This window comes from Capricornis sumatraensis, chromosome 2 (genome assembly GCF_032405125.1).
Source record: "Capricornis sumatraensis isolate serow.1 chromosome 2, serow.2, whole genome shotgun sequence".
NCBI classification, from domain to species: Eukaryota; Metazoa; Chordata; class Mammalia; order Artiodactyla; family Bovidae; genus Capricornis; species Capricornis sumatraensis.
This window is the reverse complement of record NC_091070.1, coordinates 180,832,112-180,849,179: the sequence shown is the minus strand read 5'-3', so window position 1 is coordinate 180,849,179 and position 17,068 is coordinate 180,832,112. Positions and strand designations below refer to the sequence as shown.

Sequence of the window (17,068 nt, the reverse complement as noted above, 5' to 3'; positions counted from 1 at the left end):
CCTAAAGCTCCAGGGGGTGGGGTGAAGGAGTCAGGTGGTCTCTTCCTCATCCCCCGACCTTCCCATGCCCCCGCCTAAACTCTTCTCGAGGTTCCTTTCTTGGTTGGTTCCTTTCACGACTCCTGACAGTGAACCTGAGAGCAGGTTCTGCTCAAATGACATCTTTCCAATAAGCTCTGCATCAAATGGGGCTCAGAAGTTTCAGAAAGGGTTCCCACATGGACCACCCCACCTTGCTGGGGGTGGGTTTTCTGACTGGCCAGAGGCTTATCGTTTGGGATGCCATCCACAGCCTGGCTCACTCTTGGGGGCGGCTCTCCTGCAGGGCACTGGCCAGAAGACGTAAGTCCCAAGCTGCCTTCTCTTTTTTGGTGGCACTGATTTTCATCGCAGTGTGAGGGCCTTCTCTAGTTGCAGCACGCAGGCTTCTCTAGTTATGGTGCTCAGGGTTAGTTGCCCCACAGATGTGGGAGCCTAGTTCCCTGACAAGGGACTGAAACCCACATCCTTTGCATTGAAAGGCAGATTCTTAACCACTGCATCACCAGAGAAGTCTTCTAAGCCACAACAGACTCACATGCATTGATCATGGAGTCCAAGAAATTCACATCCTTGTCCCACCCAGTTTGCATCTCCTTTCCTCCTCCTCCCCCCACCCCTTCTCTTAGCTTTGCAGAGTCTGGGTGTGGGGAGCTCTTTATGGCACAGCTGGTGGCTCACCAACTTTCAGACAAAAGATGAGCTCCAAGGGCAACTCTGCTCTCTGAACAAGGTTCTCTCCCACTCCTCTTTTCATAGGGCTGGGTCTGAGCGATCAGGGCCATCTGAGAGCCACTTCTAATGGCACCTTTCGAAAAAGTTTTACAGAAAAACGCTTGTCACAGAGCTGCAGTTCTCTGTTCACAGAAAAGTGGGGATTTTAAACACCTTTTTAGCTGTGGACTCTTCTCACGCACTCTTAGAAAACAGGAAGGACCCCACTTTGCAAATCATACCGCATTAGGTTTCTACTGAGTCACATAGCAGGTTCTGGGCCAGGCACTGTGAACACAGCAATAGATACAGCCATGGTCCCTGCCCTCAAGGAACTCACGATCTAATGACGTTACACACACACACGTGCATTTATGTAGTTCAGCTGTCACAAGTACACTGAAACACACAGAGTGCCACAGGACTGGACACAGATGTGACTGTCAGGAATTAACTAATCCGAGACTAAAGGGCAAAAGATAACCAGGTGAAGTGAATGTTAAGGGTGCCTCAGGCAGAAGGAAACGCACCACAAGTGAAAAGTAGCTTGATTCCCCGGACCAAGAATGGGCCAGTCAACTGGGTACAAGACATGGGACCAGAGAGGTGGGTGGAAACCAATTCATATATAAGGAATTCAAGCTGAGAATGTTCCAGGCACACACTCTCATACTCGGCATTCCCTTCCAACAGAAATCTTCAGTAACGGAGCATGCTAAGGCCAACAGTCTTGATTTCAACAGCATCAAGGAAGCCATTGGAGGAATTTAAAACATCATGTCATGATCAAATTTTCATTTTAAAGAGGCAATTATAGGTACTCAGCCAAGAAGGTAACAGAGGCAGCCACTTTGGATGGGGGAAGGTGCTGACATATGCTGGCTTCCTTTTCAAAGGCTCATTTACTAATCTACACTCCAGCAAAGCAGGTAGGATTAATACCTATTAACTTAAGTTTTCTCACAGCTTTTTGTTCTAGATTCCTACCCCCTACTCTACCACTTACTAGTTTTGTGGGCTGAAGATCTTCTGTGAGCTTCCTCAGGTTCTTCAAATATGAAATGTGGAGAACCCTTTTACCTTGAAGATTTGAATTCAGATGAAACTGGAGCCTTGGTATATGCACATTCAACACATACTGACTCATCTCAAGCAAATAATCCTGACCACTTTAAAAAAAGGAAGTCCTCTTCTAGCCTATTAGACCTAATTACTTATACAAAGTTCTATATATATATAAACCAGGCAAGACTGCTTAAAATGCAATTACTAAAACGTGGTAAATTTTATAGTATTAATTTTACAGGAACCAGTGAATGATAAAAAGTGGGGAAGATTTATGTTGACACAATTCTATACACTATTTAGTAGACATTTTAATTAGATGCCCATGATGCCCTCCCCATATAAAGGGTGTTTATATTCCCAATGACATAACTCCCCAGAAATCTGGTCTATCAATCTAACTTTGAGAATGTCTGCCTTCCCAGAGGATCTAAACCTCTGTACTAAAAATACTGCAGTAGCTGGCAAGGTGTCAGCAATGTACCCCTGCATCTGTCTGATGCCAAAGACAGCCACTGAGAGCAGACCACGGGTAGACATGGCAGGTGGTTACAGCATTCCTTTCTGTGGAACCCTGGGGCTTGGGGCTTCCCTGGTAGCTCAGATGGTAAAGAATCTGCCTGCAATGTAGGAGACCCTGGTTCGATTCCTGGGTCGGGAAGATCCACTGGGGAAGGGATAGGCTACTCACTCCAGTATTCTTGGGCTTCCCTTGTGGCTCAACTGGTAAAAGAATCTGCCTGAAATGTGGGACACTTGGGTTTGATCCCCTGGGAAGATCCCCTGGAGAAGGGAAAGGCTACCCTCTCCAGTATTCTGGCCTGGAGAATTCCATGGACTATACAGTTCATGGGGTTGCAAAGAGTCGGACACGACTGAGCGACTCTCACTTTCTTTTCTGTGGAACCCAGTTGTGGCCTCTAAAGTCTTCTCAGCAAAGTGTTCTAGACAGTACCCTCACTGACCCTAAGATATCCCTGGTCCAAAGATACTCAAAGTGGGGGGAAAAAAGCAAGCAATGAGAGTCTAAGTAATATGTCTGGAATTTTATTTACAGAGACTGGCAGAAAATGACAATGAATTTCTCACCACACTGGAACTGTCCTCTACAGCTTCCCACTTTTCAGCATCACTATCCATCTCCTCATGAAAAATAAAAATACACTAATAGTCCAAATGCATAAAACAAGGTATCATCAGCTTACTTTAATCCATTTCAATTATGTGAATTGTTTCAACATATATTACATTAGGGGCATTCATTACAATACAAACCCCCTTCAACGAATTTAAGTATAAGGAACTCCAGTGGAGAATGTTCCAGGAACACACACTCATACTTGGCGCTCCCTCCCAATAGGAATCTTCATATCATGTTTTGAATATGGAAGAATAAAACAAAGTGGTTTTTGATGTCTCTATTACTCTTGTTCATGCTGAATGAAAAACCTGTGTAGTAAAAGACTCTTAACAGGTAATGGTGAAAATCAATTCTTTGGTGAGGATTAATTGTAAATATGAAAGCAGTGTTAGAAGGAAGCCATTTTTAGGAGGGGAAAAAACTCTGCATGAAGTATAACACAAGAATCTTGCTGCCTCAGTAAACAATTGATTTGGAAGAAGTCAGTTTAATAATAGTACAACAAATGTGTGGCGCCTTTAGTTAGTTGGTTGGTTATTCAGAGAAGCTCAGAATGTATTATATGAGGCACAGCAAAATATCTGAAATTGCCATGGCAGAGATAAGAACTAACTTTCTGCTCCAACTTTAGATGATATAATCAAGGGTTGGGATCTACACAGGGTCTGGTGGAGGCCATTCTTACCATCGAAATCTGATTTGCAGAGCATGAATCCAGGCAAGAGCTTTGTGAGGCTGTGGATACAGTCCACAAATGATGCCTTTTACTGAGGGCTAATAACACATGCAATCACTTAGATAAGGGTTTTACTGTCTACTTTTAGTCTCTTATTATTTTACTTCTCTTACTTTCAAATTTAAACACATAATAACAAACAGGAAAAATATTTCATGATGGAAAACAAGCTATAGAATGCTCCTTTTAATCAGGCTAGGAAGAGCTGAGTGACAAGTCCAGTTAGGAAGTTTATTAAAACTTTATTTTAAAATATTAACTCTATTCTTTTCAGACACTACTTCTACATTTTGAGAATAAGATATAATGCCTAAATGTTGCTTTGGTCATCAAAATAATCACACACACACAAAAAAAATGCATACAATACAAACTATAAACACACACATAAAATTTCATCTTTACCATGACTCCAAAGCAGCAGACAACGGAGGCAACTGGAGCATGGAAAGGTCCGGTGAATGCCACTGCGGGGCATATACCTTGAGGAAACCAGACTTTAGCGAGACACATGTACCCCAGTGTTCACTGCAGCACTATTTACAACAGCTAGGACACGGAAGCAACCTGGATGTCTGTTGGCAGATGAATGGATAGGTTGTGGTACATATACACAAGGGAACATCACTCAGTTATAAAACGGAACACATCTGAGTCAGTTCTAATGAGGTAGATGAACCTGAAGCCTATTATGCAGAGTGAAGTAGGTCAGAAAGATAAATACTGTATATTAATGCATATGTATGGAATTTAGAAAGACGGTACTGGTGATCCTACGTGCAGGGCAATAAAGGAGAGACAGATGTAGAGAACAGACTTTAGGACTCAGTGGGAGAAGGCGAGGGTGGGATGAGAGAATAGCATTGAAACATGTACATTAACATATGTAACATACGTGACCAGTGCAAGTTTGATGCATGAAGCAAGGTACCCAAAGCTGGTGGTCTGGGACAACCCAGAGGGATGGAGTGGGGAGGGAACTGGAAGGGGTTCAGGATTGCGGGGGGGGGGGGGGCTGGCGGTGACACATGTACACCTATGACCAATTCATGTTGATGTATGGCAAAAACCTTCACGATATGATAAAGCAATTATCCTCCTATAATTAATTTTTTAAAAGTGATCTGGAAGTAGACAGTGACAATGGTTATATGAATTTATGAATATACTAAAAACCACTTCATTGTATACTTTGGTGGATTTTATGGCATATGAATTTCGTTTCAATAACTATATTTTAAAAGTAAAAAAGAGAAAAAAAAGAAAAGGTCTGGTGAGTTGCCCAATTTCACCAGAAAAGACATAAAAGCCAGCAAGAGGCACCCTCATCTGCCTTCTTGCTGAGGCCTTTTTCTCACTCTGCTTTCAGCACTGTTATCATCCTTCCTTTTCTTCATATTTTACAAAATTTTAAAGCTATGCTATGTCAGAAACTCTGGAAATATGTCGAACAGGCTACAGATTAGAGAACTTTAAATGCATAAAGACATGGGAATTACATTTTAATTGCTGATTTGAAACAGCAATTATCTTCACACTGAAGACTGTCTAAAGAAGAAAGCAACCAACTCAGTCCTGTCATTGGCTGCAAGTGCTATTACATAGGCTTTTTTTTTTTTTTTGGTGGTGGTAAAACAGACATAAAATTTACCATTTTAGCCATCTTTAAGTGTTCAGTTCTGCAGTATTAATAAGCGCATTCACATTGCGCAACCACCACCATTCATCTCAGAATTTCCTCATTTTCCCCAGTAACCCCAGTAAACATAAATTTCCCATTTGCCCGTTCCTGCAGCCCCAGGCAACCATCATTTCTCTGGCTTTATGAATCTGACTGCCCTAGGAATCTCACATAAGAAGAGTCATACCCTATTTGTCCTTTTGGGTCTGGCTCATTTCACGTAGCCACCATCAAGGTTCACCCACGTTGTGTCAGAACCTCCTTCCGTAGTAACACTGAGTAATATTCTGTTGTACATATACACATTTTACTTATCCATATGTTTGTCAACAAACACTTGAGTTGCTTCTACCTTTTGGCTATTGTGAATACTGCTGTGAACACAGGTGCAAAAACGTCTGATTCTGTTCATTTGGGTGCATAACTGGAAGTAGAAATGCTGCATCATACGGTGTTTCTATGTGTAATTATAGGGTTCCCATTCTCACACACCTCAACTGAAGAACACAACGAAAACGCCAACCAAACACACTTAGTACGTATGTGTTTAAATAAAGCAGCAGAAAAACACCATCAGATTTCTCTTGCATTACTTCTCACCTAACCTGTTGGGAACACCCTACATCTATGAACTGCCCCTAAATGCCAAGGACTTCTCGGGTTGGCCCTCTGTAGTTCACATCTCAGGCTGAGCTCAGGCTTTCCTGTTGACAGGAAATAGGATCCAGTAAGGTTCAGTCTGTAGAAATGCAGGAGTGATTCCAAACTACACCCAACACTCAGCTCTGTAACAGCCCACGGGTGTGGATCCTGGGGTCAAAGTCCGCTAAGCATAAAATCTGAATTTTTCTAAACCAGTAATGGGAAAACAGAAGATCAAGGAAGGTGGTGAAATCCCCACTAAGGCCAATGATTGCACAACACATTACTCCCTGAAGCATTTTTTTCCACCTGCTGTAACACTAAAAATTAGGAGTGCTTTGTTGAGAATTCACCAATCCCAGAACTTTCCTTTCTTAGAAGTTCTTCCAGGCTGTCAGAAATTCCTTTTCTGTTTAAGGGAGCAGGACACTCCAAGGAATTTCAGAACTGGTAGTATAACACACAATCGGGCAGAACTGTCCCTCCCTGTAACTAATCAAAACCACAGTCAGTGTGCAGTCTGAAGAAACCCTGAGTGTATGCAGACATGTGGAGGTCGTGGGTCATGCGGTGGTCAGTGCCACATGGAAAGCAATTTAGGGTCAATCAGGTGTGGCTCAAGGGATTCCTGCAAGAACAGCACCTTTGGGGTGGGGAAGAGGAGGGTTAGAGGACTGTGTGGACCAGCAAAGGAGCATGGTGACCAGGAATGTCTGACTACAGGATGGGCAGGAAATGGAAGCTCTTAGGCCTCTTTAGTCGCTCCCAGTCACCTTTCTTCTGGACTCTGTCCCACTGAAGGAGTTGATAATAAAACAGGCTTAAGACATCAACTTGGCTATGCTGCATACTGGGTAGTTTCTGTACATTAAAGGGTCACATATATAATTTTTCCTTCCCTGGCTCTTCTTGACCTGCGGTGACAGGTCTTAACCTCAGCAGACTCTATTCTCTCCTTTGCCCACTGCTTTGGTTTCTATACTAGTCAGTTATCCACGGAGTGGGAAGGTATACAGGTACGGATGTGAGCCTAGGAAGATACTAAGAGGTTTCTGTTTAGGGCACTGAGGCTAAACTACATGAAATTACCTGAGCCTTGCAACAGACTATGATGGAACACATAATCAGGTCATGTACTCTGATCCTTGTCTGCTGCTGTTCCACGTGTACAGCTTCCTTGGGAGTCTTCAGGGAGGAGGGATACGGGGAAATATGGCTTCTCCAATAACCCACCTCTAACTCCAGAAGTACTCAAGGATCCAGGCTGAAGATGTGTGCTCTGTTAAATTTCCTAGTCTTTTGCGCACACCCGATGCTGGGCTGATATTCAGACCTTCACAGCCCTGAAACTGACATATTCTAGATGACACTGCAGAGTACTCCTTAATTATTTGGTATAAGTAAAATTATTTACATTTTATTTTCACGTAAAGATGACAGCAGAGGCTTCCCAGGTGGCTCAGTGGTAAAGAATCCACCTGCCAATACCAGATATTGGCAGGAGACAGGAGTTTGATCCCTGGGTCGGGAAGATTCCTCTAGAGTAGGAAATGGCAACTCCAGTACTTTTGCCTGGAAAATTCCATGGTCAGAGGAGCCCGGCGGGCTACAGTCCAAAGGGTCGCAGAGTCAGGCGTGACTGAGCACAGATGCCCACAGATGCAAAGGTGGCAGCAGCAAGAACACGGGCGTTCAACGGGGATTTTTTGAATTAGACTAGATCTTAAAAATTCCTTAAAGACAAAGATGGAATTTTATTCATGCTAAAATGTGAACACTGTTCAACGTGTAGGACTTTTTTCTCCCTGTTTAAGCTGAATTTCATTTTGAACATCCAATACTGATGACATCAAGCTATTTTAATTAGTAACTTTTTGTCTATAAAAGTGGCACAAATGTCTCCGAATATCACTCCAGAGATATTAATCCACACTCAGCACTTACCTAGCATCAGTCTCTCAAATGTTCCACAGATCTTAATAACATGTCCAGTCAGTACCACAGGACAGACTACTTCCCAACTCCTCCTTAGCCTCGTATCACGAAACAAGGCAAAGAGAGATGGAATAACATTCCCTGGCTCTAGGGAAGGGAGAAAGCAGGGACAGGGTAAGCGGGCTTCTGGGTCCCGCCACTGTTTCACACGCCATCCTTCGTCTTCTGTCCTCCTTCCCAGGCACGGCGCGGCTCTTCTGATGGAAGGCAAGATGGCTGCCATCCTTCAGTTATCACAGTACTGTACCTTTAGAATGGACAGCATCAGCACTGTGATAACTGAGCCAGGGCAGCCTGTCAGTCACTGTGTCGGCCGGCAGCATCCTTTCCGGGTGGCTGCAGGACTCCCTCTGAAGGCTCCCCAGGAAGTGAAGGACTAAAAGATCCCCTTCTGGAAGGTGGGGAAGCAGAAGAAAAAATAGGGTCACAGCCCAGTAACTGGTGAGGCTGAAATAGTAAAAGGGCCGGCTGAATTATATTAAGATGAATGATGAACATGTGATTTATACATTATTAATGATGAAAACCACGAATACATCAAACATGCTTTCTGGCTCTATTTGACAGCGTTACCTCTACTGAGCATGGATTCCCCGATTCCATCTTTCTGACCTCAATCATTCATGCAATAAACACTTATTGAAGGTCTACTATGTTTCCAGACATCTTCTGGATGTCCAGGAATTGAAGGTAAATAAGAAACAGTCCTTACCCTCAAAGTGCTCATAATCCAACATGGCAATAATACTTCACATCTATCAAACATGCAATAATTTTCTATGTGCATTCTGCTTTGGTTTTCACAAGAACCCTATGGGATTGTCAATGAATCACTCATTAATTCATCACGAAAGGATTCTGGAATAGGTTAGACATCATTAGCCCATATTACAGAAAGAGAATAAAAACCTAAGAGAGGTTAGGGACTTCCCTAGCAGTCAAGTAGGTAAGAATTGGCGCTTTCACTGCAGAGAGCACAGGTTCGATCCTTGGTCAGGAAATTTAAGATCTCACATGCTGTGCGGGAAAGCCAAAAAAGAAGAGAGAGAAAAAAAAAAAGAAAACTGAAGAGAGGTTAGGTGATTTACCTGATCACACCACTGGTTACACTGAACCTGAGTTCAAATCCATGTCAAATGATGGAACCTAGTGGTTTTTTCTCTGCCCTAACCCAGCCATTCAACTCCATCAAGTGGTTGTTCAGTTTACACAATTTACACAAACAGAAAGATTCTGAAAACATCTACTTTCAGGTTAAAATTTTTAGCTTTCTCAGTGTCTCAGGTCATGAAGCAGGAGCTTGTGGGAGTTTATGATTTAAGAAGAAATACACATCAGGGCCCCCCCTCAAAAAAAGACTTCTATTGTTCTTGCTTTGAGAGCTAAAAATGTACTCAAATTGATGACACTAATGATGATTACACATTTATATCACACCTACGGGGTGTTTTTCACTATAGTTAATGTCAATTCTACAGTTATGGTGAAAGACTGTTAACATCCTTTGGAATGCCTTCTAAAAAAATCAACATATACACATCACTTGCTTTGAAACTACCTGTTACCTTTAAGATGTACCCTGAAGTCATCTTCAGGGATGATGTACTTTTAATAAAAAGTACAAAAAAATTCTGAAACTGGAATTCAAGCTTCAGAATAGTCAACTTATTAAAGCCATGATTCACTCATTTTTTTTCCATGTCAGTCATTAAGTTCTCAAGTTATTTCACCATGAGTGGAACTTGACAGATATTTGAAAATTAATTGTGTTTTCAATTAGGCATTTGCTCCGTTTCAAAGACTCCATTATATGCAAATTAGATAGCAGCACAGTACTTCAAATAAGTCAAAGAGATGAATCAACTCTTTAGATCAGCAGAGGTCAGAAAATAGTAGAGTACAGTAAGCCAGCTCAACTGTTAATTTTATACACTATGAAACTGACTATAGCTTCAGAAAAGGAATATCCAATAAAATAATCCACCTGCATACAAATTAAAACAACTCTCTAAAGTGCAGAAATATCTAAAAGTTAAAGAAGTCATTGCCTAGGTCTTCGCTAACTGACGCAATACAGAGTTGAAACAGGAGAGGGCAACGAAGATTAAAAAAAAACAACCTGGATTCCCTTAACCTAAGGTTACTGGAAATAGTTGCACATTTTCACCCAAATTATAAACATCTGTTACATAAACAAAGATATTGTGATTATTTGAGAATAAAATTTTAAGATAGCTGATACATCAAAGAAGATAAAAAGATTACCACCTAACATTCCCCAGCCACAGTTCTGGTGCTGTCCGCTTTGGAAAACATGAATACTTCCTCTGAGATACTGGAGGGTAGGTAAAGATGGGAACAAATAAATAACTCTGATATACTTAGTAGTTATTGGACCATTCTTTGCATACACTGAGTGGTAGTGCAATTGAACGTCTAAATATGAAGTCAACAAGTATGAACACAAAAGTCTATAATATACTGCAAAGTTGAAATTCACCCTATTAGTCACGACCAAAAATTAGACAACTAAAGATTTTTGGTGCAAAAAGTAAAGAGTATTTCCTCTATTTCCTCATTTTTCCTCTCATTTCTTTTTCACCTAAATTGTGTGGAAGGGGCAGGGATACAGCAGGGAGCCAAGTGATCAAATAATAATAAAAAGCAAATTACCATTATACTGTGAATCATTAAATTAATATTTTCTCAGAATAATTCTAAAGCAGTTTCAAGGACGCAAAAGTATGAGTTTTCAAAATTGTATTTTATAAATACTAGTAAACACTTTAAATGTTTTATTTCTCTTGGAAGTTATTTCTTCTACATGTGCACCAAAAACATTTGTCAACAGACACTTCTTTAAAAAAACTGAATTATTTTAATCTTAAAACAAGTGACGGCAGGTGCTCATGTTACAGTACAAAAGTATACTGCACAGTAAGAGGGAGAAAGGAAGAGTAAAATGCTTTCCCCCAAAGATCAACCTGGTTTTAAACTCAGTTCTTCTATGATGAAAAATGATACAACTGAGAACAATTTCTTCATGATGCATGCACCATTATCATCTAGAAAGTACTACTGGCAAACTGGTATACTAAAAATGTGGTTTTAGACCTTGTGGAACACAAAAAAAAGGTCATGTCTCACATCAACAGAATGAAAATGAAAACACAATGATTTTGAACTTTTAAGTATCTGATTATATATACCATGAAATGAGCTGCTGGCATGCAAAATATTTGACAATACTTAAAAACTACAATAGTTCAAATAGTTACTTAATTTAAATCCACCCGTCTTTTACTGAAGTGTGATTGTTTTCCTTCCCCAACTTGAAAACTACCATCCAACTTGGTGACATTACAAAATGTGCAAATTTGACCCAACTGTCAAGATGTAAAAATGCACTGTCAACAGAAGATGCCAAATGTCAACTACTGCTTTGTCTGGAGGACAGAGAACGTATATTTGTGTTTCATGGCAAAGCTTTGCTGTTAAGAGTGTTTAAAAACTAACTGGTGTCAAGATTAGTAGGAAACCTGGATTGAGGAGGCTACATATTTTTCTTTCTTTCTTTAGGAGAAATAAATCAGCTAAAACGTCAAGGAAAAGCCAAGGACAATTGCCTGGTGCCAAGTCAGCCCCAATTCTCACAGAGAAGCATTAACTGGGACTAATTACAGAGGGGGTGACATTGCTTTACCCATTCCAAGCACTGGACTCCAAACAGTCACGCTCCATAACAGCAGCAGGTCACGTAGAAAAAAGCTAACACAGAAGGTCTATATTCGGTAATGTTGAGACAGAAAGAGGAATGAAATGATGGGGATTTCAGCCCCCAAAGCTCCAGGAGACTAAGAATCTATAAGCAGCTGGACCATCCTGCTTAATGTTTGACAGAATATAGTATTCTATTCTATGGGACTTTCTCCTTTACACAGGTATTCAGCATACACACTTGTAGTCCAGCTGTCAACTTAATTCACTTTTGGACTTTGCTTGAGAGTCAATTTTTGCCCCAGATTTTGGATTTCACAGTCTGCTCCCAAGTCAGCTTTACTTCATTTCACCTTTGTTACCATATTCTTTTAGAATAACCAGTTAGAAATATACCAGCTAACTTCAACTTGATCCACCCCTAGCTAACCATCTCTAAAAACTCTGGTCATCTTCTATTAATCTGTGATTTCCTCAGCACTGCATTTAGCAACGCTGGGTCTTACTTCTCAAATTCCCATAACTGACAGCTGAAGGGGGGCCATACCAAAGGCATGCACTGACCTCCACTTCTAGAGCCTTGGGCTGGTGCAAAAACACAAGCACAGTCCTCTCTTCTGCAGAGTCCACCACTCAGGGCTCCTATTCCTACATCTGGAAAAGGAACACATTTCTACTTGTTACACATGGAAAAGGAACACGTTTCTACTTGTAACACAGGGGTACTGCACTCATCATGACATGCTGGATCTTAAACTGTGATTTACTGTGGTTCTGTTTACATTTGATTTCCTCAAGTCTACAGTCTTGTTCCTGAAGTCAGAGCCTGTTCTCTTTATGTCCCTTCACAAAATTAATCACAGTCCTTCCCACAAAGTGCAAGCTCAACAAATACTTGACTGATTCACGGACAAACTTCTTCATTTCTCAGGGATTCTCTAAATAGGTTATCAACAAAAGTATATACTGAATTCCTCGGTCTATATGTCAACAGGCAAGGTACTTGATAGTTTGTCATCTGTAAAATGAGGGGATAGTACTAAACGCCCAAGTCCCTTCCAGTGTCTTTACTGAACCTCAATAGATAAAACCAAACTCCAAAGATATCAACATTCCATTCAGGTCAACATTATACTTTTTTTGAGAAAAGGGATCAGCAACTTTGTGAGCTTGATTCCCACCAGTGGAGCTATGATGTGCAGGCAGAAAGTGAAAGCAGAGAAAGAGAAAATTTTTTTAAAGTGCATGGTATCACTAAGATGTCACCAGGTGTCACAACTGTAGCACCAAGTGCCACACACTCTTCCCTGGTATAGTTTCGTATTCCCAGAAACCTTTTACAAAAACAGGTCTGGCCAGATATGTGGGTCTCTAAATTTTCTCACGATATCCCTTACTAGCCCTTCCAATACCCTGGACATTTTTACCAACCTTCCTGAGGGAGGCATGCCTCCTGAGAAATCTGCAGGGCTGTCACTATTATACTGTACTTGTACTGTATAATACTTTCTTGTACTGTAATAGTAACTCTTGGGGGTCCCCAAATCCACATGGAAAATAGCAGGGCAAAGTAAATGGTTGACAAACATGAAATAACTGTATTTCCTGCAGTCACCTCTTTGGAAATTAAACCTAAGAAAAAAAGGATTTATATCATGGACCAGTGCTGTCCCAGATAAGCAAAAAGCAAGTCATGTTTGCAATCTTAGATACTCCAGTAGTCACATTTAAAAAAAAAATAAAATAAAATATAAACTGGTTAAATGACATTAACAACATATTCTCTTAACACAACACACCCAAAATATTTTCATTGGAACATGTAATCGATATAAACATTATTAATGAGACATTTTACTTTTTTGTACTAAGTCTTTGAAATCCAGGGCATATTTGCACTTAACACATCTCAATTCAAACACTAAAATTTCATCAGAAATAATCTGTAGATTTCATAAAAGTCACAGCTTAAAAAGTAGACACATACACCCAACTTCCAAACATAATGAACTTTTCCAAAAAACTGAACACCAATTTTTAATTTAAAAATCAGTTCCTTATCACCCTACCAGATTTCAGGTGCTTGACAGCCACACGTAGCTAGTGGCTACTGCACTGACAGAGGTATAGAAGATCCTGTCACCTGGATTTTTTAAAATCAGAACCCTTCACCCAGCAAGTCACTCTACAGCACTCACTGGTTACTCAAATGATGTCAGGTATTTTCTGCCCTCCTAATCTTTAAGTTGTTAATACGTCAGTGATGATCACTTATTAAGAAGCCCTTTCTAAAGAATGAACAACTCTTTCAGCTCTGAGAATTCAGGGAAAAATAAAAACGGAAACATCATGATTCAAAGATACCAAGTTAACTTTCAAGGTAAAGGTGGAAAATCCTGCCATCATTATTTCTTTGTCCAGGATATTAGTCACCCTGTAAAAGTTACAGGCCTTGTTTATAGGAAGCCTCTCAACTTCCATACTCACCACTGCTGTCACTGCATCCTCAGACTCCTTGCCTTCAAGTGTTCCCTCCTACCCCCCACCAACCTCCTCTCTCTCCAGCAAACTCCCTGAAACACATTCCAGGAGCCCCTCTTTAATTCATTCCAAAAAGTACTTGTTACTGTTGACATACTGAAACACATGAATAATTCAATAAACGAATCTCAAACTATTCAATTAATCATTCATCGGCTTAGGTACTCAACTTATCTTGGGAAAAGCTTTTCTGAATACACATGGAAAGTATTGCCAGACCCTTCCCCAAAGGAACCAATTACAAACACCGCAGCTTTCTCTCCGCGTGTCAAAGTTCAGTGTTTCTCCTGCAGCTGACTTAAAAGTTGATCTTCTAAAAGGAGCTGGACTCCTAAGGTAGTTCTATTTTGAGCCTTCTTCCTGTTCTGAAGCTAAAGTTGGAAGGGCTTAGGTGGTGATGTCATGGAAGGGAGACTGCTCGCTTTCATTGAAGGGTCTCCTCCAGCAACTCTGGGGGATGCTCATAAAGGGGACCTAAGGGAGAATGTGCACCTCTGATCGCTTTCTCCCTCTCCTTTCTGAATCCCAGCTATTCATTAGCCAGCAAGAAAACAAGTTCAAAGAAGCGTGCAAACATATTTACATATTTTAATTGTTAAGCATCTCAAAAATGGAAAGACTGAGAATGAAAATGTCTCACACTAGGGAACAGGGGTGACATCTCTTTCCACACCTCCATCCCCACCTAAATATCTATCATAGTACTACAGGCAAAAATGGGGAGCAGCTGATAAGAAGAATAAATAGATTATAAATGCAGGAGGGTTGAAGAGGAAACTGCGGTTGGGGATACTCAGGACAGAAAGAAGACCCCTGGGTCCCTTCTCTTCCACTGTTTCCTCCTCCCTTTTGGAATGGTTAGATTTAGGGCAGGGTGTGCCTTCTGCTTGGGAGGCGTATTTGGCTTCGGAGAACCAAGAGGGGCCAGGGTGGGGCCCAGAGAAAGAGAGCCAGAAACTGGTTACTCAGGCCAGATTCTGGACTAAGCTCTTAGCGAAAGAATAGAGGGGGCAGATTCCATCTTAAGACCCACTGGGGAACGAAGAACGCACACTAAGCCCAAGGAGATCACTTCTTTCTGTCTAAACCCAGCAGTTAGTTGCTGGTCGTGAGCTGCAGGTCCAGAAGCAAGAAAAAATCCCGATACATCTGTAGACAACTTGCAGGGGTGGGTGGGGGGACGGAGGTGGCCAGCGCAATCGGCAGGTGAAAGCCTGGGATTCTGGGACGGGAGGGCTTGGTTAACAGCTTTGGGAAAGCTGGTCGGTTTTTCAGCCCACCTCTCCTCCAAAGAGAGGAATAAGCACAGGTGTGGTCCTTCTCCAAGAAGGTGGTAGCTGGCCTGCGGGTAGCTGAGTGAGGGAAAAGATTCCTCGGAAGGGGTAAGGCAGGGGTTACGCCCATGGGGTCAGCTACGGCCGGGAGCAGGCGATCTTCGCCAAGTCCCCTCCCCCTTCTTGAAAAGCGACTGAGACGGCATAAATTACAGCCACGCATCCTTCCTTCCCCAATAATGCTTCTAATAAAAGGAACAGCCTCTCATGCCTACACACACACACACAAACCAACTGCAAGCTCTGGTTGATGGAAATAAACAGGTGAGCCCCAAGAGGAAGCGGGAAAAGATCGGGGATGCGAGCACGAACGTGCGGAGAAATCAAGGCTTCCCCGCCCTCCCTGCACACCACTCCCCTCTCGCCCCGGAGAATCTGCGTGGCAGGTTGTAAGCTAAAAATGCCACTCAGACAGACCCCCCTCATCTCCCCGCCCCGCGCCCATTCTCCCTCCTACCCCTGGGTCCGGCGTCCCGGCCTCGTGGTAGCGACCGGTGCCCGCGCCGCGCGGGGCTCACCCTCGCCCCGGACCGCCGCCGCGGGGACTCCGGTCTTCCTCTCTCCTCCCTCCCTCCTCCTCCTCCTCCTCCGCCTCCTCCTCGCAGACTCCTCCCGCCGGATCCTTCATGTAAACAACATCCAGGCTCTATTTACAGTCGCCGCCGGACGGCAAGGGACCCACGCCAGCTGCCTGGAAGCAGGCGGGGGTGGGGGAAAAGCGAGTGCGCAACATTTACACACACCCGCCCCGCCCCTCCGCGCCACTGCCCCGCCAGGGGGCCGGAGCGGGACACCGGGGGTCTCCCCGCGCCCTCGTTCAACCTGCGCCGCTCCTGACACCCCAGCGAGGGCCAGAGGTAAACCGCGGAAATGCCGATGGGCGAGGTCGGCCCCCGCCCCCGCCGCCCCGCAGGGGAAGGAAAAAGACCAAAAACATCCCAACCACAACAAAACCAGTCCAGCAACACCCTCCAAGTCCGTGCGGGGTCCCAGCCCGCCCCGAGCCTCCGCCCCGGCGCCCCGCCGCCTACCCCGAGGTGGCGAGCTGCGTGCAGTCCCCCGCGGAGGCTGCAGGGCGGGCGCCGGGCAGCGGCGCGCCCTCAGCCCCAGCCGCCGCCGCCCGGCCCGCCCCCCGCGCGGCCGCCGAGCCGGCCGAGCCGGCCGAGCCCCGCGGCGGCGTGTGCGTGTGAGGGTGCGCGCGTCGCGGCGGGCCTCGCCAGAACCGCTCTCCTCGCCCCGCGGCTTCCCGTGCTCTCGGGCGGGCGGGCTCGGGCGCCGCGAGACCCGGCCAGGAGCGGCCCGGCCAGCGCTCCACCGCGCCGCAGGGGCGCGCACACGGACGTAGACTCTCGGCGCACCGAGCCCCGCGCGGCCACACGTCTCCCGCCGGCGCCCGGCTCCGCGCGCGCCCCGCCGCCCCCGCGCCCGGCACGCCGCCCCCACACCCACCTGCGCCCCTGGGG

General features: G+C 43.8%; 1 protein-coding gene across 1 annotated transcript in view; it reads right to left on the bottom strand.

Annotated features, from left to right (window-relative positions):
• The window catches only part of JAK1 (Janus kinase 1), a 245,042-nt gene extending 228,903 nt beyond the window's left edge, over window positions 1–16,139 (bottom strand). Inside the window, exon 1 of the mRNA XM_068964049.1 lies at window positions 16,063–16,139. The gene's annotated coding sequence lies outside the window, so the exon portion shown is untranslated. The remainder of the gene's footprint in view (window positions 1–16,062) is intronic.
• Between the last annotated feature and the right edge of the window lie 929 nt (window positions 16,140–17,068).